Here is a 25,128-nt window from a genome sequence, read left to right on the forward strand (position 1 = left end):
TAATGAATTGCATAGTCAGATCATTGAGCAGTCAAACATATACAACATGTGAATCACAACAGAGCCTGCAGCTAGAGCATATAATAATTCTACATAATACTTTCATAAAATAATTAGAAAATGGCTAATGCATGAAATGAGCAAGACATTTAAATAGTTCAAAAAGAAGATACTCTAATAGGAAATGTATTCAAAGTTTGACATACATTAAAACCATCAATTCGATGATAAAGAGTTTACTGAGTGTTTAGGAGCAATTGTTGCCATTGAATAGGACCAGAGTTTGGTTCCCAGCACCTGTATTGAGTGCCACACGATGACAATCTGTAACTCCAGGTGAAGGGGATCTGATCCCCTTTTCTGGCCTCTACAGGCACTGAATGCATGTTGTTCGTATGTGCACAGCCAGACAGACATATAATAAAAAATTCTAAAGCAATGAGTAAAAACACCTTGACGTATCTACTGGAGTGATTGAAAAAAAAACCTATGCAATATGTATAAAGCAAAGGGAATTTCGTTATATTGTTATATTATTAATGGAACATCTAATTTTTGTTACAGCTTCCTAAAAGTTTGTAAGAATCTACTGTGAGTGAATATACATCTATTTTTATTCCTTGCCATACACCCAAATAAAATGTGAGCACATTCTTATAAAAAAAAAAGACTAGATGGAAGCAAATGATGCAGTATGCAGTATCACACTGTTCTCCCACTTCCAAAGATACATCGTTGCCTTATGTACAGACAGAAGATTAGATCATGCTATTTGGTTAAACAGGGGTTAAACATGGCCAAGTCTACTTTAACTCTTAGTACAATATCTCTGGATGACCCCAGTTGTTGTAGTTATGAATACAGACTCCTCCGACTGCTTCTATTCTTCAGGTATTTCACACTATCTCCCTTTAAAGAAGGGCCATAAGAACTTGCCCCTGCTATAGAGGGCCTTCATCCCTTTTCTTCTGAATTTTAATTTTGCCCAAGGAACCCAGAATAAAGTGTCCTCAGAGCATTCTCCTCATATATATGGGCCTTAAACATTAATCCTATAATGGTGAACTTTAGATCACTTCATTCTAAACATAGCCACAAGGAAAATACATGTTTGGCTAAAGAGACTTCATTTATTTGGCCTCTGAATTGATAGAGCCTGAAACATAGGTCATCAGTCCTTTAATCTTGGCAACAAAAAAGAAGCCCTACCATTTATGCATACACTCATGTAGCTGATAAGCTTCAAGGAGACATAGGGACAAACAATGATGACTGGTGAATAATGCTTGGATTGCTACAAGGTCTAATAGAGTTAACTGATGATGTGAATCTCCTAAATTGTCTTTCCTCCACTGCATCAGTTTTCTAGGATACTCCATTAACTCTAAAGTGATTAGGGACTTTAAGCAGACTCTTGTCTGCTTCAATATTCTGCTCCTATATGGCATTGCTTTAGAACATCAATTTACGTTCATTTTTTTTATTAACTTGAGTATTTCTTATATACATTTCAAGTGTTATTCCCTTTCCCAGTTTCCGGGAAAACATCCCCCTCCCCTCTCCCCTTCCTTATGGATGTTCCCTTCCCCACCCTCCCCCCATTGCTGCTCTCCCCCCAACAGCCTACTTCACTGGGGGTTCAGTCTTAGCAGGACCCAGGGCTTCCCCTTCCACTGGTGCTCTTACTAGGATATTCATTGCTACCTATGAGGTCAGAGTCCAGGGTCAGTCCATGTATAGTCTTTAGATAGTGGCTTAGTCCCTGGAAGCTCTGGTTGCTTGGCATTGTTGTACATATGGGGTCTCAAGCCCCTTCAAGCTCTTCCAGTTCTTTCTCTGATTCCTTCAACGGGGGTCCTATTCTCAGTTCAGTGGTTTGCTGCTGGCATTCACCTCTGTATTTGCTGTATTCTGGCTGTGTCTCTCAGGAGCGATCTACATCCGACTCATGTCAGTCTGCATTTCTTTGCTTCATCCATCTTGTCTAATTGGGTGGCTATATATGTATGGGCCACATGTGGGGCAGGCTCTGAATGGGAGTTCCTTCAGTATCTGTTTTAATCTTTGCCTCTCTCTTACCTGCCAAGGGTATTCTTGTTCCCCTTTTAAAGAAGGAGTGAAGCATTCACATTTTGATCATCCGTCTTGAGTTTCATTTGTTCTAGGCATCTAGGGTAATTCAGGCATTTGGGTTAATAGCCACTTATCAGTGAGTGCATACCATGTAAGTCTTTCTGTGATTGGGTTAGCTCACTCAGAATGATATTTTCCAGTTCCAACCATTTGCCTACGAATTTCATAAAGCCGTTGTTTTTGATAGCTGAGTAATATTCCATTCTGTAGATGTACCACATTTTCTGTATCCATTCCTCTGTTGAAGGGCATCTGGTTTCTTTCCAGCTTCTGGCTATTATAAATAAGGCTGCGATGAACATAGTGGAGCACGTGTCTTTTTTATATGTTGGGGCATCTTTTGGGTATATGCCCAAGAGAGGTATAGCTGGATCCTCAGGCAGTTCAATGTCCAATTTTCTGAGGAACCTCCAGACTGATTTCCAGAATGGTTGTACCAGTCTGCAATCCCACCAACAATGGAGGAGTGTTCCTCTTTCTCCGCATCCTCGCCAGCATCTCCTGTCACCTGAGTTTTTGATCTTAGCCATTCTCACTGGTGTGAAGTGAAATCTCAGGGTTGTTTTGATTTGCATTTCCCTTATGACTAAAGATGTTGAACATTTCTCTAGGTGTTTCGCAGCCATTTGGCATTCCTCAGCTGTGCATTCTTTTAGTTCTGAACCCCATTTTTATTACGGTTATTTGTCTCCCTGCCGTCTAAGTTGCTGAGTTCTTTGTATATTTTGGATATAAGCCCTCTATCTGTTGTAGGATTGGTAAAGATTTTTCCCAATCTATTGGTTGCCGTTTTGTCCTAACCACAGTGTCCTTTGCCATACAGAAGATTTGCAGTTTTATGAGATCCCATTTGTCCATTCTTGATCTTAGAGCATAAGCCATTGGTGTTTTGTTCAGGAAATTTTTTCCATTGCCCATGTGTTCAAGATGCTGCCCTAGTTTTTCTTCTATTAGTTTGAGTTTATCTGGTTTGATGTGGAGGTCCTGGATCCACTTGGACTTAAGCTTTGTACGGGGTGCAGAGCATGGATTAATCTGCATTCTTCTACATGTTGACCTCCAGTTGAACCAGCACCATTTGCTGAAAATGCTATCTTTTTTCCATTGGATGGTTTTGGCTCCTTTGTCAAAAATCAAGTGACCATATGTGTGTGGGGTCATTACTGGGGCTTCAATTCTGTTCCATTGGTCTATATGTCTGTCTCTGTACCAATACCATGCAGTTTTTTTTATTAACTTGAGCATTTCTTATATACATTTCGAGTGTTATTCCCATTCCCGGTTTCCAGGCAAACATCCTCCTCCCCCCTCCCCTTCCTTATGGGTATTCCCCTCCCAACCCTCCCCCCACTGCCGCCCTCCCCCCAACAGTCTAGTTCACTGAGGGTTCAGTCTTAGCAGGACCCAGGGCTTCCCCTTCCACTGGTGCTCTTACTAGGATATTCATTGCTACCTATGAGGTCAAAGTCCAGGGTCAGTCCATGTATACTCTTTAGGTGGTGCCTTAGTCCCTGGAAGCTCTGGTTGCTTGGCATTGTTGTACATATGGGGTCTCGAGCCCCTTCAAGCTCTTCCAGTTCTTTCTCTGATTCCTTCAACGGGGGTCCTATTCTCAGTTCCGTGGTTTGCTGCTGGCATTCACCTCTGTATTTGCTGTATTCTGGCTGTGTCTCTCAGGAGAGATCTACATCCGGCTCCTGTCGGTCTGCACTTCTTTGCTTCATCCATCTTGTCTAATTGGGTGGCTGTATATGTATGGGCCACATGTGGGACAGGCTCTGAATGGGTGTTACTTCAGTCTCTGTTTTAATCTTTGCCTCTCTCTTCCCTGCCAAGGGTATTCTTGTTCCCCTTTTAAAGAAGGCGTGAAACATTCACATTTTGATCATCCGTCTTGAGTTTCATTTGTTTTAGGCATCTAGGGTAATTCAAGCATTTGGGCTAATAGCCATTTATCAATGAGTGCATACCATGTATGTCTTTCTGTGATTGGGTTAGCTCACTCAGAATGATATTTTCCAGTTCCAACCATTTGCCTACGAATTTCATAAAGTCGTTGTTTTTGATGGCTGAGTAATATTCCATTGTGTAGATGTACCATATTTTCTGTATCCATTCCTCTGTTGAAGGGCATCTGGTTTCTTTCCAGCTTCTGGCTATTATAAATAAGGCTGCGATGAACATAGTGGAGCACGTGTCTTTTTTATATGTTGGGGCATCTTTTGGGTATATGCCCAAGAGAGGTATAGCTGGATCCTCAGGCAGTTCAATGTCCAATTTTCTGAGGAACCTCCAGACTGATTTCCAGAATGGTTGTACCAGTCTGCAATCCCACCAACAATGGAGGAGTGTTCCTCTTTCTCCGCATCCTCGCCAGCATCTGCTGTCACCTGAGTTTTTGATCTTAGCCATTCTCACTGGTTTGAGGTGAAATCTCAGGGTTATTTTGATTTGCATTTCCCTTATGACTAAAGATGTTGAACATTTCTTTAGGTGTATCTCAGCCATTTGGCATTCCTGAGCTGTGAATTCTTTGTTTAGCTCTGGACCCCATTTTTAATAGGGTTATTTGTCTCCCTGCAGTCTAACTTCTTGAGTTCTTTGTATATTTTGGATATAAGGCCTCTATCTGTTGTAGGATTGGTAAAGATCTTTTCCCAATCTGTTGGTTGCCGTTTTGTCCTAACCACAGTGTCCTTTGCCTTACAGAAGATTTGCAGTTTTATGAGATCCCATTTGTCCATTCTTGATCTTAGAGCATAAGCCATTGGTGTTTTGTTCAGGAAATTTTTTCCAGTGCCCATGTGTTCCAGATGCTTCCCTAGTTTTTCTTCTATTAGTTTGAGTGTGTCTGGTTTGATGTGGAGGTCCTTGATCCACTTGGACTTAAGCTTTGTACAGGGTGATAAGCATGGATCGATCTGCATTCTTCTACATGTTGACCTCCAGTTGAACCAGCACCATTTGCTGAAAATGCTATCTTTTTTCCATTGGATGGTTTTGGCTCCTTTGTCAAAAATCAAGTGACCATAGGTGTGTGGGTTCATTTCTGGGTCTTCGATTCTATTCCATTCGTCTATCTGTCTGTCTCTGTACCAATACCATGCAGTTTTTATCACTATTGCTCTGTAATACTGCTTGAGTTCAGGGATAGTGATTCCCCCTGAAGTCCTTTTATTGTTGAGGATAGCTTTAGCTATCCTGGGTTTTTTGTCATTCCAGATGAATTTACAAATTGTTCTGTCTAACTCTTTGAAGAATTGGATTGGTATTTTGATGGGGATTGCATTGAATCTGTAGATTGCTTTTGGTAAAATGGCCATTTTTACTATATTAATCCTGCCAATCCATGAGCATGGGAGATCTTTCCATCTTCTGAGGTCTTCTTCAATTTCTCTCTTCAGTGTCTTGAAGTTCTTATTGTACAGATCTTTTACTTGCTTGGTTAAAGTCACACCGAGGTACTTTATATTATTTGGGTCTATTATGAAGGGTGTCGTTTCCCTAATTTCTTTCTCGGCTTGTTTCTCTTTTGTGTAGAGGAAGGCTTCTGATTTATTTGAGTTAATTTTATACCCAGCCACTTTGCTGAAGTTGTTTATCAGCTTTAGTAGTTCTCTCGTGGAACTTTTGGGATCACTGAAATATACTATCATATCATCTGCAAATAGTGATATTTTGACTTCTTCTTTTCCAATCTGTATCCCCTTGATCTCCTTTTGTTGTCTGATTGCTCTGGTTAGAACTTCAAGAACTATATTGAAAAAGTAGGGAGAGAGTGAGCAGCCTTTTCTAGTCCCTGATTTTAGTGGGATTGCTTCAAGTTTCTGTTGATTTAGTTTAATATTAGCAAAGGGGTTTGCTGTATACAGCTTCTACTGTGTTTAGGTATGGGCCTTGAATTCCTATTCTTTCCAGGACTTTTATCATGAAGGGGTGTTGAATATGGTCAAATGCTTTCTCAGCATCTAATGAAATGATCATGTGGTTTGGTTCTTTCAGTTTGTTTATATAATGGATCACATTGATGGTTTTCCGTATATTAAAACATCCCTGCATGCCTGAGATGAAGCCTACTTGTTCATGGTGGATGATTGTTTTGATGTGCTCTTGGATTCGGTTTGCCAGAATTTTATTGAGTATTTTTGCGTCAATATTCATAAGGGAAATTGGTCTGAAGTTCTCTTTCTTTGTTGGGTCTTTGTGTGGTTTAGGTATAAGAGTAATTGTGTCTTCATAGAAGGAATTCGGTAGTGCTCCACCTGTTTCAATTTTGTGGAATAGTTTGGATAGTATTTGTATGAGGTCTTATATGAAGGTCTGATAGAATTCTGCACTAAACCCATCTGGACCTTGGCTCTTTTTGTTTGGGAGACCTTTAATGACTGCTTCTATTTCCTTAGGAGTTATGTGGTTGTTTAACTGGTTTATCTGTTCGTGATATAACTTCCGTACCTGGTATCTGTCTAGGAAATTGTCCACTTCCTGTAGATTTTCAGGTTTTGTTGAATATAGGCTTTTATCGTAAGATCTGATGATTTTTTGAATTTCTGCTGAATCTGTAGTTATGTCTCCCTTTTCATTTCTGATTTTGTTAATTTGGACACACTCTCTGTGTCCTCTCATTAGTCTGGCTAAGGGTTTATCTATCTTGTTGATTTTCTCAAAGTACCAACTTTTGGTTCTGTTGATTCTTTCTATGGACCTTTTTGTTTCTACTTGACTGATTTCTACTCCTCCTTCTACTCCTCCTGGGTGTATTTTCTTCTTTGTGTTCTAGAGCTTTTAGGTGTGCTGTCAAGCTGCTGACATATGCTCTTTCCTGTTTCTTTCTGCAGGCAATCAGAGGTATGAGTTTGCCTCTTAACAGGGCTTTCATTGTGTCCCATAAGTTTGGGTATGTTGTACCTTAATTTTCATTAAATTCTAAGAAGTCTTTAATTTCTTTCTTTATTTCTTCCTTGACCAGGTTATCATTGAGTAGAGGATTGTTCAACTTCCACGTATATGTGGGCGTTCTTCCCTTATTGTTATTGAAGACCAGCTTTACCCCGTGGTGGTCTGATAGCACGCATGGGATTATTTCTATCTTTCTGTACCTGTTGAGGCCCGTTTCTTGACCAAATAAATGGTCAATTTTGGAGAAAGTACCATGAGGAGCTAAGAAGAATGTATATCCTTTTGCTTTAGGATAGAATGTTCTATAAATATCTGTTAAGTCCATTTGGGTCATGACTTCTCTTAGTCTGTCTACTTCACTCTATAATTTCTGTTTCCATGATCTGTCCATTGATGAGAGTGGGGTGTTGAAATCTCCTACTATTATTGTGTGAGGTACAATGTGTGTTTTGAGCTTTAGTAAGGTTTCTTTTAAGTATGTAAGTACCCTTGTATTTGGGGCATAGATATTTAGGATTGAGAGTTCATCTTGGTGGATTTTTCCTTTGATGAATATGAAGTGTCCCTCCTTATCTTTTTTGATGACTTTTAGTTCAAATTTGATTTTATTTGATACTAGAATGGCTACTCCAGCTTGCTTCTTCTGACCATTTGCTTGGAAAGTTGTTTTCCAGCCTTTCACTCTGAGGTAGTGTCTGTCTTTGTCTCTGAGGTGTGTTTCCTGTAGGCAGCACAATGCAGGGTCCTAATTGCATATCCTGTTTGTTAATCTATGTCTTTTTCTTGGGAAGTTGAGACTATTGATGTTGAGAAATATTAATCAAAGATGATTTTGAAACTAACTCTTGCTTTTCTGGTGTGTTTGGATATTCCGTGTTTGCTTTGGTGGGAGAATTGGGCTCTGATGATGCCTTGTACTCTTGGTTTCTGTTGCCTGTGTTCCTGCACTTGCCTCTCGCCATCAGATTATTTCTAGTGTTACTTTGTTCTGCTATTTCTGACAGTGGCTAGACTGTCCTATAAGCCTGTGTGTCAGGAGTGCTGTAGACCTGTTTTCCTGTTTTCTTTCAGCCAGTTATAGGAACAGAGTGTTGTTCTTTCAGGCGTGTAATTTTTCCTATCTACAGGTCTTCAGCTGTTCCTATGGGCCTGTGCCCTGAGTTCACTAGTCAGGTCGCTTGGAACAGGAATGATGGTCTTAACTGTGGTCCCGAAGCTCCAGTTTGCTCGTGGGTTGTTGCTTATGAGCTCTCCGTGGGGGCAGCAATCAGGAGGACCTGCGCCGCTCTTTCCGGGAGCCCCCGTGCACCAGAGTCCCAGATGGCGTTTGGTATTTTCCTCTGGAGTCAGAGATGTGGGCAGAGTGTAGTCTCTTCTCTCCATGCCTATTTCTATAATGCTCCACCAGTCAGAAATCCCAACAACATGAGTGATAGTTCTGATTACTCAACATTCCACAAACCAACAATTGTTGGTTGTTTAGTTTTTATTTGCCATTCTAAATGGAGTAAGATAGAAGAAATATTAATCTTATTTTGATTTAAATTTCCCTAATAATGGGAGACAATGAAGATTCTTAGAGTTATTCCTTAACATTTTCTCATCATTTGAGATCTCTCTTCTAAGCTCATTTATTTTTATATTTTAATGATTATAATTATGGTATTTTCTCTTATCATTCCTCCATATAAATATCCTACATACCCCATGAGTATATTTCAAATTCATAAGCTGAATTTTTAATGTGTCATTTGGTTATTTTATTGTTCATTTTAAATTTCTTTACATATTGTGGATATTAATCCTCTGATAAACTACTTAGAATCTCTCACAACCTTTGGACTACCCCTTTACCTGGGTGACTATTTGCCTAGCTACTCATAATTTAAATACATTTATGAAGTCCTGTTCATCATTAATTTTTGAGGAAATTGAGCCCTACTCAGAAATGCCTTTTAATTATGTGCCCCTGCCAGCGGGGACCCAGTTATTTGTGGGAGTTGAGGGGGACCTATACGGGTGAGAAAGAGAAGCGAGACCAAGCAGTGTCCTTGTCAAGGTCTGTTTATTGAGAGGAATGTACAGCATTTAAAACTCTGAAGCAGGAATTGAAGCTTAGGGCAGGGGGAGTACTGGGAAGTGTCCAAGGATATAAGGTGAATCATTAAACTGCAAGATATCCTCCTTAGACAAAGAGGCAACTGTCTTCCGGGGACATGTTCTTTGTTTGAAAATGTCAAGCCCTTCTCAGGAATCTGCTCAGGGCAGGGCACTAGCTTTGCCTCATCCCGCAGCCCAGTTCCTGACAATTATGGTTTATTCATCAGAAAATATTGCTCACATATATATTTAACAATTAATCTAGCATAAAATATTTCTTCATCACTGGCATCTACACTAGGTATTCAGGATTCCAGAGGAAAACTGATACTTTCCTTTTTTTAAATTTTGATTTTCTTGGATATTTTATGTGTTTACATTTCAGTTGTTATCCTCTTCCCCCTTCGCAATGTTCCTTCCCCCTGCATTTATGAGGAGGCTCCCACTCCCACACACACAATCCCACCTCAATGCCCTGGCATTCGCCTACATTGGGGAAACAAGCCTTCACAGGAACAAGGGCCTTGCCTCCCATTGATGATGGACAATGCCATACTCTGCTACCCAAATATATGAGTCCCTCCATGTGTTTTCATTGGTTGGTGGTTTAGACCCTGGGAGTTCTGGTGCAGTCTGTTTGGTTGATATTGTTGTTCTTTCTATGAGGTTGCAAACCCCTTCAGCTCCTTCAGTTCTTTCTTTAACTCCTCCATTGGGGTTCCCGTGTTCAGTAAAACGGTTAGCTGCAAGAATCCACATCTGTATCAGTAGGGCTCTGGCAGAGCCTCTCAGGAGACATCCATATCTGGCTCCAGCCAGAAAGCACTTCTTGGCATCATCAGTAGTGACTGTATTTGGTGACTACATATAGGATGGATCCCAGGTGTGGCAGTCCCTGGATGACCTTTTCCTCAGGGCCTACTCCAGTTTTAATTCCTGTATTTCCTCCCATGAGTATTTTGTTCTTCCTTCTAGGAAGGACTGAAGCGTCTACATTTTTGTCTTCTTTCTTCTTGAACTTTATATGATCTGTGAATTTCTTCTTAGGTATTCCAAGCTTTGGGGCTAGTATCCAGTGATCAGTAAGTGTATACCATGTATGTTCTTTTGTGACTGGGTCACCTCACTCAGGATGATATTTTCTAGTTCCATCCATTCAAACTTGCAAAGCTTCATAGGCAAATGAATGGAACTAGAAAATATTGCACTGATATTTTCTTAGTGTGAGGTTTTAAGCATAAATTCCATGTTCTGAAGTAACATATTTCAGTTTAGAAGAATAGTTACCTAAAAATTTCACGTAGACATTTCTTTTAATATCTGAATAGTATTCCATTGTGTAAATGTACCACATTTTCTGTATCCAGTCGCTGTTGAAGGGCATCAGGCGAAAGAACTGAAGGAGTCAAAAGGTTTTGTAACACCATAGGAAAAACAACAATATTGACCAATCAGACACCCCCCCCAGAGCTACCAGGGACTAACCACCAACCAAAGGGTACACATGGAGGGGCCCTTGGCTTCAGCCGAATACGCACCAGAAGACGAACTTGTCTGGCATAAATATGAGGAGAAACCCTTGGTCCTGTGTAGGTTTGTTTCCCCAGTTTAGGGGAATGCTAATTGAGGTGAGTGTCGGTGGGAAGGAGTAGGTGGGTGGGAGTGGGAACATCTTTGTAAAAGCATGGGCAGGGATATGGGAGAGGGTGGAAAGGGGATAACATTTGAAATGTAATACATAAAATATCCAAAAAATGTTGGGAGCAGCCTCAAAATGTTGGAAGCAGCCTTCATGTTAAAAAGCAATTAAGAGCAGCTCTCTGCTCCCAAACCCCGTGGGAGAGAGACCTCACCGCCTGGTCAGGTGGGCACTCCTGAGGCTGCAGACAGAAGAGACGACCAACACTGCCCACCCCTGCCCACATCCCTGGCCCAAGAGGAAACTGTATAAGGCCTCTGGGTTCCCGTAGGGGAGGGCCCAGGAGCGGCAGGACCCCTGCGCCTGAGACACCACCGGAAACTGAAGGAAACAAACCGGATAAACAGTTCTCTGCACCCAAATCCCGTGGGAGGGAGAGCAAAACCTTCAAAGAGGGAGACACGCCTGGGAAACCAGAAGAGACTGCACTCTGCACACACATCTCGGGTGCCAGAGGAAAACACCAAATGCCATCTAGAACCCTAGTGCACTGAAGCTCCCAGAAAAGGCAGCGCAGATCTTCCTGGTTGCTGCGGCCACAGAGAGCTCGTGGGCAGCACCCTACGAGCAAACTTGAGCCTCGGGACCACAGGTAAGACCAACTTTTCTGCTGCAAGTGACCTGCCTGGTGAACTCAAGACACAGGCCCACAGGAACAGCTGAAGACCTGTAGAGAGGAAAAACTACAGGCCCGAAAGCAGAACACTCTGTCCCCATAACTGGCTGTAAGAAAACAGGAAAACAGGTCTACAGCACTCCAGACACACAGACTTATAGGACAGTCTAGCCACTGTCAGAAATAGCAGAACAAAGTAACACTAGAGATAATCTGATGGTGAGAGGCAAGCGCAGGAACCCAAGCAACAGAAACCAAGACTACATGGCATCATCGGAGCCCAATTCTCCCATCAAAATAAACATGGAATATCCAAACACACCAGAAAAGCAAGATCTAGTTTCAAAATCATATTTGATCATGATGCTGGAGGACTTCAAGAAAGACGTAAAGAACTCCCTTAGAGAAACACAGGAAAACATTAATAAACAAGTAGAAGCCTACAGAGAGGAATCGCAAAAATCCCTGGAAGAATTCCAGGAAAACACAATCAAACAGTTGAAGGAATTAAAAATGGAAATAGAAGCAATCAAGAAAGAACACATGGAAACAACCGTGGATATAGAAAACCAAAGGAAGAGACAAGGAGCTGTAGACACAAGCTTCACCAACAGAATACAAGAGATGGAAGAGAGAATCTCAGGAGCAGAAGATTCCATAGAAATCATTGACTCAACTGTCAAAGATAATGTAAAGCAGAAAAAGATACTGGTCCAAAACACACAGGAAATCCAGGACTCAATGAGAAGATCAAACCTAAGGATAATAGATATAGAAGAAAGTGAAGACTCCCAGCTCAAAGGACCAGTAAATATCTTCAACAAAATCATAGAAGAAAACTTCCCTAACCTAAAAAAAGAGATACCCATAGGCATACAAGAAGCCTACAGAACTCGAAATAGATTGGACCAGAAAAGAAACACCTCCCGTCACATAATAGTCAAAACACCAAACGCACAAAATAAAGAAAGAATATTAAAAGCAGTAAGGGAAAAAGGTCAAGTAACATAAAGGGAGACCTATCAGAATCACACCAGACTTTTCACCAGAAACTATGAAGGCCAGAAGATCCTGGACAGATGTCATACAGAACCTAAGAGAACACAAACGCCAACCCAGGTTACTGTATCCTGCAAAACTCTCAATTAACATAGATGGAGAAACCAAGATATTCCATGACAAAACCAAATTTACACAATATCTTTCTACAAATCCAGAACTACAAAGGATAATAAATGGTAAAGCCCAACATAAGGAGGCAAGCTATACTCTAGAAGAAGCAAGAAACTAATCGTCTTGGCAACAAAACAAAGAGAAGAAAAGCACACAGACATAACCTCACATCCAAATATGAATATAACATGAAGCAATAATCACTATTCCTTAATATCTCTCAACATCAATGGCCTCAACTCCCCAATAAAAAGACATAGATTAACAAACTGGATACGCAACGAGGACCCTGCATTCTGCTGCCTACAGGAAACACATCTCAGAGAAAAAGACAGACACTACCTCAGAGTGAAAGGCTGGAAAACAACTTTCCAAGCAAATGGTCAGAAGAAGCAAGCTGGAGTAGCCATTCTAATATCAAATAAAATCAATTTTCAATTAAAAGTCATCAAAAATATAAGGAAGGACACTTCATATTCATCAAAGGAAAAATCCACCAAGATGAACTCTCAATCCTAAATATCTATGCCCCAAATACAAGGGCACCTACATATGTAAAAGAAACCTTACTAAAGCTCAAAACACACATTGCAACTCACACAATAATAGTGGGAGATTTCAACACCCCACTCTCATCAATGGACAGATCATGGAAACAGAAATTAAACAGTGATGTCCACAGACTAAGAGAAGTCATGAGCCAAATGGACTTAACGGATATTTATAGAACATTCTATCCTAAAGCAAAAGGATATACCTTCTTCTCAGCTCCTCTTGGTACTTCCTCCAAAATTGACCATATAGTTGGTCAAAAAATGGGCTTTAACAGGTACAGAAAGATAGAAATAATCCCATGCGTGCTATCAGACCACCACGGCCTAAAACTGGTCTTCAATAACAATAAGGGAAAAATGCCCACATATACGTGGAAATTGAACAATGCTCTACTCAATGATAACCTGGTCAAGGAAGAACTAAAGAAAGAAATTAAAAACTTTTTAGAATTTAAGGAAAATGAAGGTACAACATACCCAAACTTATGGGACACAATGAAAGCTGTGCTAAGAGGAAAACTCATAGCGCTGAGTGCCTGCAGAAAGAAACAGGAAAGAGCATATGTCAGCAGCTTGACAGCACACCTAAAAGCTCTAGAGCAAAAAGAAGCAAATACACCCAGGAGGAGTAGAAGTCAGGAAATAATCAAACTCAGAGCTGAAATCAACCAAGTAGAAACAAAAAGGACCATAGAAAGATTCAACAGAACCAAAAGTTGGTTCTTTGAGAAAATCAACAAGATAGATAAACCCTTAGCCAGACTAACGAGAGGACACAGAGAGTGTGTCCAAATTAACAAAATCAGAAATGAAAAGGGAGACATAACTACAGATTCAGAGGAAATTCAAAAAATCATCAGATCTTACTATAAAAGCCTATATTCAACAAAACTTGAAAATCTACAGGAAATGGACAATTTCCTAGACAGATACCAGGTACCGAAGTTAAATCAGGAACAGATAAACCAGTTAAACAACCCCATAACTCCTAAGGAAATACAAGCAGTCATTATAGGTCTCTCAACCAAAAAGAGCTCAGGTCCAGATGGGTTTAGTGCAGAATTCTATCAAACCTTCATATAAGACCTCATACCAATACTATCCAAACTATTCCACAAAATTGAAACAGATGGAGCACTACCGAATTCCTTCTATAAAGCCACAATTACTCTTATACATAAACCACACAAAGACCCAACAAAGAAAGAGAACTTCAGACCAATTTCCCTTATGAATATAGACGCAAAATACTCAATAAAATTCTGGCAAACCGAATCCAAGAGCACATCAAAACAATCATCCACCATGAACAAGTAGGCTTCATCCCAGGCATGCAGGGATGTTTTAATATACGGAAAACCATCAACATGATCCATTATATAAACAAACTGAAAGAACAAAACCACATGATCATCTCATTAGATGCTGAGAAAGCATTTGACAAAATTCAACACCCCTTCATGATAAAAGTCCTGGAAAGAATAGGAATTCAAGGCCCATACCTAAACATAGTAAAAGCCATATACAGAAAACCAGTTGCTAGCATTAAACTAAATGGAGAGAAACTTGAAGCAATCCCACTAAAATCAGGGACTAGAAAAGGCTGCTCACTCTCTCCCTACTTATTCAATATAGTTCTTGAAGTTCTAACCAGAGCAATCAGAAAACAAAAGGAGGTCAAGTGGATACAGATTGGAAAAGAAGAAGTCAAAATATAACTATTTTTTTTTGAAATAACTAATCCATTTTTTTTATTAACATGAGTATTTCTTATATACATTTCGAGTGTTATTCCCTTTCCCGGTTTCCGGGCAAACATCCCCCTCCCCCCTCCCCTTCCTTATGGGTGTTCCCCTCCCAACCCTCCCCCCATTGCCGCCCTCCCCCCATAGACTAGTTCACTGTGGGTTCAGTCTTAGCAGGACCCAGGGCTTCCCCTTCCACTGGTGCTCTTACTAGGATATTCATTGCTACCTATGGGGTCAGAGTCCAGGGTCAGTCCATGTATAGTCTTTAGGTAGTGGCTAAGTCCCTGGAAGCTCTGGTTGCTTGGCATTGTTGTACTTTTGGGGTCTCGAGCCCCTTCAAGCTCTTCCAGTTCTTTCTCTGAAAAAAAAAATATAACTATTTGCAGATGATATGATAGTATATTTCAGTGATCCCAAAAGTTCCACGAGAGAACTACTAAAGCTGATAAACAACTTCAGCAAAGTGGCTGGGTATAAAATTAACTCAAATAAATCAGTAGCCTTCCTCTACACAAAAGAGAAACAAGCCGAGAAAGAAATTAGGGAAACGACACCCTTCATAATAGACCCAAATAATATAAAGTACCTCGGTGTGACTTTAACCAAGCAAGTAAAAGATCTGTACAATAAGAACTTCAAGACACTGAAGAAAGAAATTGAAGAAGACCTCAGAAGATGGAAAGATCTCCCATGCTCATGGATTGGCAGGATTAATATAGTAAAAATGGCCATTTTACCAAAAGCGATCTACAGATTCAATGCAATCCCCATCAAAATACCAATCCAATTCTTCAAAGAGTTAGACAGAACAATTTGTAAATACACCTGGAATAACAAAAAACCCAGGATAGCTAAAACTATCCTCAACAATAAAAGGACTTCAGGGGGAATCACTATCCCTGAACTCAAGCAGTATTACAGAGCAATAGTGATAAAAACTGCATGGCATTGGTACAGAGACAGACAGATAGATCAATGGAATAGAATCGAAGATCGAGAAATGAACCTACACACCTATGGTCACTTGATTTTTGAAAAAGGAGCCAAAACCATCCAATGGAAAAAAGATAGCATTTTCAGCAAATGGTGCTGGTTCAACATGCAGAAGAATGCAGATCGATCCATGCTTATCACCCTGTACAAAGCTTAAGTCCAAGTGGATCAAGGACCTCCACATCAAACCAGACACACTCAAACTAATAGAAGAAAAACTAGGGAAGCATCTGGAACACATGGGCACTGGAAAAAATTTCCTGAACAAAACACCAATGGCTTATGCTCTAAGATCAAGAATCGACAAATGGGATCTCATAAAACTGCAAATCTTCTGTAAGGCAAAGGACACTGTGGTTAGGACAAAACGGCAACCAACAGATTGGGAAAAGATCTTTATCAATCCTACAACAGATAGAGGCCTTATATCCAAAATATACAAAGAACTCAAGAAGTTAGACCACAGGGAGACAAATAACCCTATTAAAAATGGGGTTCAGAGCTAAACAAAGAATTCACAGCTGAGGAATGCCGAATGGCTGAGAAACACCTAAAGAAATGTTCAACATCTTTAGTCATAAGGGAAATGCAAATCAAAACAACCCTGAGATTTCACCTCACACCAGTGAGAATGGCTAAGATCAAAAACTCAGGTGACAGCAGATGCTGGCGAGGATGAGGAGAAAGAGGAACACTCCTCCATTGTTGGTGGGATTGCAGACTGGTACAACCATTCTGGAAATCAGTCTGGAGGATCCTCAGAATATTGGACATTGAACTGCCTGAGGATCCAGCTATACCTCTCTTGGGCATATACCCAAAAGATGCCCCAACATATAAAAAAGACACGTGCTCCACTATGTTCATCGCAGCCTTATTTATAATAGCCAGAAGCTTGAAAGAAACCAGATGCCCTTCAACAGAGGAATGGATGCAGAAAATGTGGTACATCTACACAATGGAATATTACTCAGCCATCAAAAACAACGGCTTTATGAAATTCGTAGGCAAATGGTTGGAACTGGAAAATATCATTCTGAATGAGGTAACCCAATCACAGAAAAACACACATGGTGTGCACTCATTGATAAGTGGCTATTAGCCCTAATGCTTGAATTTCCCTAGTTGCCTAGAACAAATGAAACTCAAGACGGATGATCAAAATGTGAATGCTTCACTCCTTCTTTAAAAGGGGGAACAAGAATACCCTTGGCAGGGAAGAGAGAGGCAAAGATTAAAACAGACACAGAAGGAACACCCATTCAGAACCTGCCCCACATGTGGCCCATACATATACAGTCACCCAATTAGACAAGATGGATGAAGCAAAGAAGTGCAGACCGACAGGAGCCGGATGTAGATCGCTCCTGAGAGACACAGCCAGAATACAGCAAATACAGAGGCGAATGCCAGCAGCAAACCACTGAACTGAGAATAGGACCCCCATTGAAGGAATCAGAGAAAGAACTGGAAGAGCTTGAAGGGGCTCGAGACCCCATATGTAGAACAATGCCAAGCAACCAGAGCTTCCAGGGATTAAGCCAATACCTAAAGAGTATACATGGACTGACCCTGGACTCTGACCTCATAGGTAACAATGAATATCCTAGTAAGAGCACCAGTGGAAGGGAAGCCCTGGGTCCTGCTAAGACTGAACCCCCAGTGAACTAGACTGTTGGAGGGAGGGCGGCAATGGGGGGAGGGTTGGGAGGGGAACACCCATAAGGAAGGGGAGGGGGGAGGGGGATGTTTGCCCGGAAACCGGGAAAGGGAATAACACTCGAAATGTATATAAGATACTCAAGTTAATTAAAAAATAAAGCAATTAAATTTTAACCTTATATTAGATCAAAAAGCAATAGCCTTATGTTAGATCAGAGCAGCCATACCTAAGTCTACACCTGCAGTTCTGTTGAATTCAATAGATAGAATAAATCTGGTTGTCAGGTTGCTTAACACCGGTGGTCAGGTCACTTTGCACTGGTGGTCAGGCCACTAAGCAAGTCACCCTATTCTTCCCCCCTGCTGGCCGATTTAACCAACCAATATACTGGTCATCCAGCCAGGCCCATTCTTTTGTGATTACCTAACCCCTCCCTACATCTTGCTTCTACCAGTATATCTTCTGCCCGAGAAAAAATAAAAATTTTCAGCTTGATCAGACTTCTTGCTGTCCGTTCTTTGCATCTCTTGTCCCCCATTCTCTCCTAGGTGGACTCCAGACACTGATCAACAGCCCTGTGGAACTGAGCAACTGGCACTTGAACAGGGACCCCCTGGGGATCACAGAGGAGAGAACAACGCCACTCACCAGTAGAGGACAGGCCTGTTTACCCATCTCAAAAACACCAGAAAGTGTCTTCGGATAATTAGGACGCCACAGTACACCCTCCGTAAATCAGTCCAGGAGAAGTTCATAGTGTGACACAGATCTTAAGGTAAGTGTAAGTGAAGGGCCAAGCATTTTCAAAGCAGTCACTGTTTGAGACAGGGCTGAAAGAGTCACTCAAGATGCAAGGGATTAGGGTTAAAAAGAAGGATCTAAAGAAATTTTTAGACTTTGTGGGAGATATATGCCCATGGTTTCCCCAGGAAGGAACAATTGATCAGAAAAGGTGGCTCAGAGTTGGAGATTCTTTTAAAGACTATTTTGGGGTTCACCAACCTGAGTAAATTCCAGTCACTAGCTTCAGTTATTGGTCTCTTATTTGGGGGGGTTAATTTTTCTTTTTTTTTCCTTTTTTTTCCTTTATTAACTTGAGTATTTCTTATCTACATTTCAAATGTTATTCCCTTTCCCGGTTTCCGGGCCAATATCCCCCCTAACTCCTCCCCCTCCCCTTTTCTGTGGGTATTCCCCTTCCCATCCTCCCCCCATTACCGCCCTCCCCCCAACAATCACATTCACTGGGGGTTCAGTCTTAGCAGGATCAAGGGCTTTCCCTTTCACTGGTGCTCTTACTAGGCTATTCATTGCTACCTATGAGGTTGGAGCCCAGGGTCAATCCATGTATAGTCATTGGGTAGTGGCTTAGTCCCTGGAAGCTCTGGTTGGCTGGCATTGTTGTTACCTGGTATCTGTCTATGAAATTGTCCATTTGATGCAGATTTTCAAGTTTTGTTGAATATAGGCTTTTGTAGTAGGATCTGATGATTTTTTTAATTTCCTCTGATTCTGTAGTTATTTCTCCCTTTCATTTCTGATTTTGTTAATTTGGACACACTCTTTGTGTCCTCTCATTAATCTGGCTAAGGGTTTATCTATCTTGTTGATTTTCTCAAAGAACCAACTTTTGGTTCTGTTGATTCTTTCTATGGTCCTTTTTGTTTCTACTTGGTTGATTTCAGCTCTGAGTTTGATTATTTCCTGTCTTCTACCCCTCCTGGGTGTATTTGCCTCTTTTTGTTCTAGAGTTTTTAGATGTGCTGTCAAGCTGCTGATATATGCTCTCTCCTGTTTCTTTCTGCAGGCACTCAGAGCATTGAGTTTTCTTCTTTGCACGACTTTCATTGTGTCCCATAAGTTTGGGTATGTTGTACCTTCATTTTCATTAAATTCTAATAAATCTTTAATTTCTTTCTTTATTTCTTCCTTGACCAGATTATCATTTAGTAGAGCATTGTTCAACTTCCATGCATATGTGTTCGTTCTTCCCTTATTGTTGTTGAAGACCAGCTTTAGCCCGTGGTGGTCTTATAGGACGAATGGGATTATGTCTATCTTTCTGTGTCTATTGAGGCCTGTTTTATGATGAATTATATGGTCAATTTTGGAGAAAGTACCGTGAGGTGGTGAGAAGAAGGTATCTCCTTTTGTTTTAGGATAGTGTTCTATAAATATCAGTTAAGTCAATTTGGTTCATGACTTCTCTTAGTCTGTCTATGTCTCAGTTTAATTTCTATTTCCATGATCTGTCCATTGATGAGAGTTGGGTGTTGAAGTCTCCTACTATTATTGTGTGAGATGCACTGTGGGCTTTGAGCTTTAGTAAGGTTTCTTTTACGTATGTAGGTGCCCTTGTATTTTGAGCATGGATATTTAGGATTGAGAGAGTTCATCTTGGTTGATTTTTTTCTTTGATGAATATCAAGTGTCCTTCCTTATCTTTTTTGATTAATTTTAGTTGAAAATCGATTTTATTCGATATTAGAATGGCTACTCCAGCTTGCTTCTTCTGACCATTTGTTTGGAAATTTGTTTTCCAGCCTTTCACTCTGAGGTAGTGTCTGTCTTTGTCTCTGAGGTGTGTTTCCTGTAGGCAGCAGAATGCAGGGTCCTCATTGCATATCCTGTTTGTTAATCTATGTCTTTTTATTTGGGAGTTGAGACCATTGATGTTGCAAGATATTAAGGAATAGTGATTGTTGCTTCCTATTATATTCATATTTGGATGTGAGGTTATGTTTGTGTGCTTTTCTTCTCTTTGTTTTGTTGCCAAGATGATTAGTTTCTTGCTTTTTCTAGGGTGTAGCTTGCCTCCTTATGTTGGGCTTTGCCATTTATTATTCTCTGTAGGGCTGAATTTGTAGAAAGATATATTTTGGAAATTTGGTTTTATCATGAAATATCTTGGTTTTTCCAACTATATAAATTGAGAATTTTGCTGGATACAGTACCCTGGGCTGGCATTTGTTTTCTCTTAGGGTCTGTATGACATCTGTCCAGGCTCTTCTGGCTTTCATAGTCTCTGATGAGAAGTCCGGTGTGATTCTGATAGGTCTGCCTTTATATGTTACTTCTCATTTTTCCCTTAATACTTTAATATTCTTTCTTTGTTTTGTATATTTGGTGTTTTGACTATTATGTGACAGGAGGAGTTTCTTTTCTGGTCCAATATATTTGGAGTTTTGTAGGCTTCTTGTATGCTTATGGGCATCTCTTTCTTTAAGTTAGGGAAGTTTCCTTCTATGATTTTGTTGAAGATATTTACTGGTCCTTTGAGCTGGGAGTTTTCACTCTCTTTCATACCTATTATCCTTTGGTTTGATCTTTTCATTGAGTCCTGGATTTCCTGTTTGCTTTGGACCAGTAGTTTTTTCCGTTTTACATTATCTTTGACAGTTGTGTCGATGATTCCTATGGAATCTTCTGCTCCTGAGATTCTCTCTTCTATCTCTTGTATTCTGTTGGTGATGCTTGTATCTATGGCTCCTTGTATCTTCCTTTGTCTTTCTATATCCAAGGTTGTATCCCTTTGTGCTTTCTTTATTGTTTCTAATTCCATTTTTAATTCGTTCACCTGTTTGATTGTGTTTTCCTAGAATTCTTTCAGGGATTTTTGTGATTCCTCTCTATATGCTTCTACTTGTCTATTTATGTTTTCCTCCGTTTCTCTACCTATGCTCCTGCAGGCTACTCTGTGGACCCAGCAGCAGCTGCCCTCTTGCAACTCTTTTCTGTGAACACTGTTCACAGTCCCATCATCTGCCCCTTGTGGTCATTACCACAATTCCCAGTATCCTGGTAAAATCAAAACTCTAGAAGCTTGTATGTTATCAATCCCTCTTATGTCAGTAAATGCTCACTTCAAAAAGCATCCATACAACTCAGAGCCAATTAATAATATTAACAGCACATTTAGATAAGACAAATTAGCCTACAATAATCTATCACTTATAGATATTCATAGCTTCCTGTAGCTAACTAATGCTACACTGGGGTGGGCTATCCTCCACCTCCTCCTCTCTCTTCTCTTTTTCTCCTGTCTTTCTCCTCTCTCACTCTGTACCCCCCCCTTATGTTTCACTGCCCAATCACACACCTTGCCTTATCTTGTGCCTGTCCTCAACAGCATATAGACATCCATACATGTACTGTGTGTGTGTGTGTGTGTGTGTGTGTGTGTGTGTGTGTGTGTGTAACCATAAATGGTTTTCAGATAAGGAAAATGTTATGTTATACTTTTTCTTTTCTGATTTATTTATTTAGAAATTTTAACTCTCTTCTGCTTATATCTGTTCTTAACAGATTTACCTCAGATATTCATTCTGCTGGTCATGGTGGTACATGAAGATCTTTGGATGTCGGGGTGTGAGGATCAGAATTTGAAAGCTAACCATGATGACATAGTGTGTCTGAGAGGTGAAAGAGATCAGAGTAGGTAAAGAGTGCTTGCTGTTTTTCTAAAGGATGAGAATTCAGCTCCAAATACCTATATTGGGCAGCTCACAACTGCCCATAATGCCAGTGGATCTGACTCTGTCTTTTAGACTCCATGGGTACCTGTACACATGTGGCAGTTACAAAAACAAAAACACATATACACATAAATTTAAAAATAAATCTTAAAAAAATGAAAGCCAATGAACAAATAATGATTTTGAGAAAGCCCTGGGATATATGATATACCATCTAAAATAAAAAGAAAAAAAGAAGAAAAATATTTTTAATTTATGCTCTCATTTGGATGTGTTTTAGTCTATTTTACAATTTGTGAGATTTTTAAATAGATTTATTTCATATATATATATATATATATCTCCACATGTTTGCCTGGTGCCTATGGAGCTCAGAAGCAGGAATTAGAAGAATTAGTGTTCCTTAAGCTAGAGTTACAGACAGTTGTGTATTTCCTTGTGAGTACTGAGAATGTAATATGTGTTCTCTAGAACAAATAGTGCGTTCAACAGTGGAGCCATGTGTCCAGCTACTTTAGTTTATTTTAAAAGTGATGTTAAGCCTCCTCTTTGTTCAGATTCATGTGCTTTCTCTATTAGTTGTGTTGATGATTGGCAGGAAGCAAATACAAGTGTATGTGGAGAGTTGTGAAAGTCCACCTTAACAAAAAGTGAATTTCTGCTTTCTTTATAACCTCTCTCTGCCTCATCTCCAGCATTTGCCTCCTCGGATCTTCCCACAAAATTCTCCAGGATTCAGAATTGTGTTCTACCAGCCTTTCAGGCAACTACAAAGTTATTTCCTCTAAAGACTCAATCCTATCGCATACCTATCCACTGAACAGCCACTAGGTGTTCTACTCTTGTGTTCTGCAATTTGCTACCATCTTATCCTGTTTATCCCATACTTGGGACTATCTTATATTCCTGTTCCTGTCTAGGATGGGCTTCAGAAATCTCTGCAAATATGTAAGAGCCCACGTGTACATGTCCCATATAGCACCATATTTACATTCACATATCCCCCCACGTTTTAAAACACCTCTAGGAGACTTAAATACATAAGAAAATGTGTATTCTATGTAGAGTTGTATTGTATTAGAAAATTAAAGTCTGCAAATATTCAGTATAGATGCCATGCCTTTCTTGCACATATTTCCTATGTGTAACTGATTAAATATGTGAGAAACTCAGAGACTAAAGGATATTGTGTCTTAAAAACCATGTTACCAATGGTTGAATAGCATTGAAATTTGGGAAAACTAAGGAAAATAGGTACCCCTGAACCCTGGTATTCAAGCTGGAGAAAATGTGTCCAAGCCTGACATTGTTAGGGAGCCACTATCCAACTTCTTTACAGGTGTTATTCAGAATGACACCAGAAAGACCCTGTGTACATTCTGGTGCCATTTATAAGCATTTTACTCCAGTCTGCTTGTTATCAGGTTGCTTTTCTTCTGTTTCCATGTCGTAGGAAAACACTTTGATTGTAGAACTGTGCCAGTCTTTTTTTGCTTGATAAGACTGAAAAGCAATTGCTATCACAACTTCAGGGCAAATAACAGAAGCCATGAAGAGTTTCATTTATACTTGATTTAAGTGTGACAATTCCTACTGGACTCCATTTTTATTACTATGACTACTGTTAAAATTATTTTATTGAGACATGGTCTCATAAATCCCAGGATAGATTCAAACTCACTGTGTATTCTAAGATGACTTGAAAAATATACGTGTGTGTGTGTGTGTGTGTGTGTGTGTGTGTGTGTGTGTGTGTCTGTGTGTGTGTGTGTGTGTGTGTGTGTGTGTGTGTGTATTTTCAGCCATTGCCTCTCCTCTTGGTCCACCCTCTGAGAGCTCCAGATCACATTCCTCCTCATCCTGTCTCTAAAAGGATATTATGTTCCCCCACTAGGCCTCCTTATTCCCTAAGGACTCAGGTCTCTTGAGGATTAGGCACTTCTTTTCAAACTAAGGCCAGACCAGGCAGTCCTCTGGTATATATGTGTCAGGATCCTCCGATCAGCTCCGGTATGTGGCCTGGTTGTCTGAGTGTCTGGGAGATCCTAGAGGTCTGTGTTAGTTGAGACTGCTCATCTTCTTATGGGGTGGTGCTCCCCTTCAGCTTCTTCCATCCTTCCTGTAATTCCACCACAGGGGTCCCAGAAATCAGTCCAATTGTTAGGTATAATTATCTACATCTGTTTCATTCAGCTTCTGGTTGAGCCTCTCAAAGGAAAGCCATGCTAGGTTCCTGTCTGTATATACACCATAGCATCAGTAATAGTGACAGGTCTTAAAGCCTCCCCTTGAGATGCATCCCAAGTTGGGCTGATCACTGGACTACATTTCCTTCCCACTGTTCTCCAATTTTTTCCATGCAGTTCTTTTAGACAGGAACAATTCTGTGTCAGAAACTTAAACAGATTTTTTGGTAAACCCATCCTTCCACTTGAGGCCCTGTCTATCTACTGTCAGTGGATGCTTTTTGAATTCCCTCTCCCAAGTATTGGACATTTCATTGAGTCCTGAGGGTCTCACCTCCCAGGTCTTTGGTATATTCTAGAGGAAAGTAGGCCTCCCAACCACCAAAGCTACATATTTCCATTCATTCTGATGCACCTCTGAGCTTCTCTTCTTACCACTACCTGATCCTGTTCCCCTTTCCCCTTCCCCTCCCCACTCCCACCCAGCTTAATCCCTCTTTCTGCCTCCAATTGTTGTTTTCTTCCCCCTTTTAAGTTGGAATAAAGCATTCTTATTTGGGTCTTCTGCTTGTTAAACTTCTTAAGTTCTGTAGGTTGTATCCTAGGTGTTCTGTACTTTTCAGCTAATATCCCTCATTAGTGACTATATACTATGCATGTCCTTTTGGGTATGAGTTACTTCACTCATGATATTTTCAAGTTGCCCCCGTTTTGCTGAAACACTAATGATGTTCTCATTCTTAATAGCTGAATAGTATTGCATTGTATATATGAACAGCATTTTCTGTATCCATTCTTTCATTGAGGAACATCTGGGTAGTTTCCAGATTTTGGCTGTTACAAGTAAGGCTGTTATGAACATAGTTTGCATATGTCTCTGTGAAATAGT

This window comes from Rattus norvegicus, chromosome X, assembly GCF_036323735.1.
Source record: "Rattus norvegicus strain BN/NHsdMcwi chromosome X, GRCr8, whole genome shotgun sequence".
Classification (NCBI taxonomy): Eukaryota; Metazoa; Chordata; class Mammalia; order Rodentia; family Muridae; genus Rattus; species Rattus norvegicus.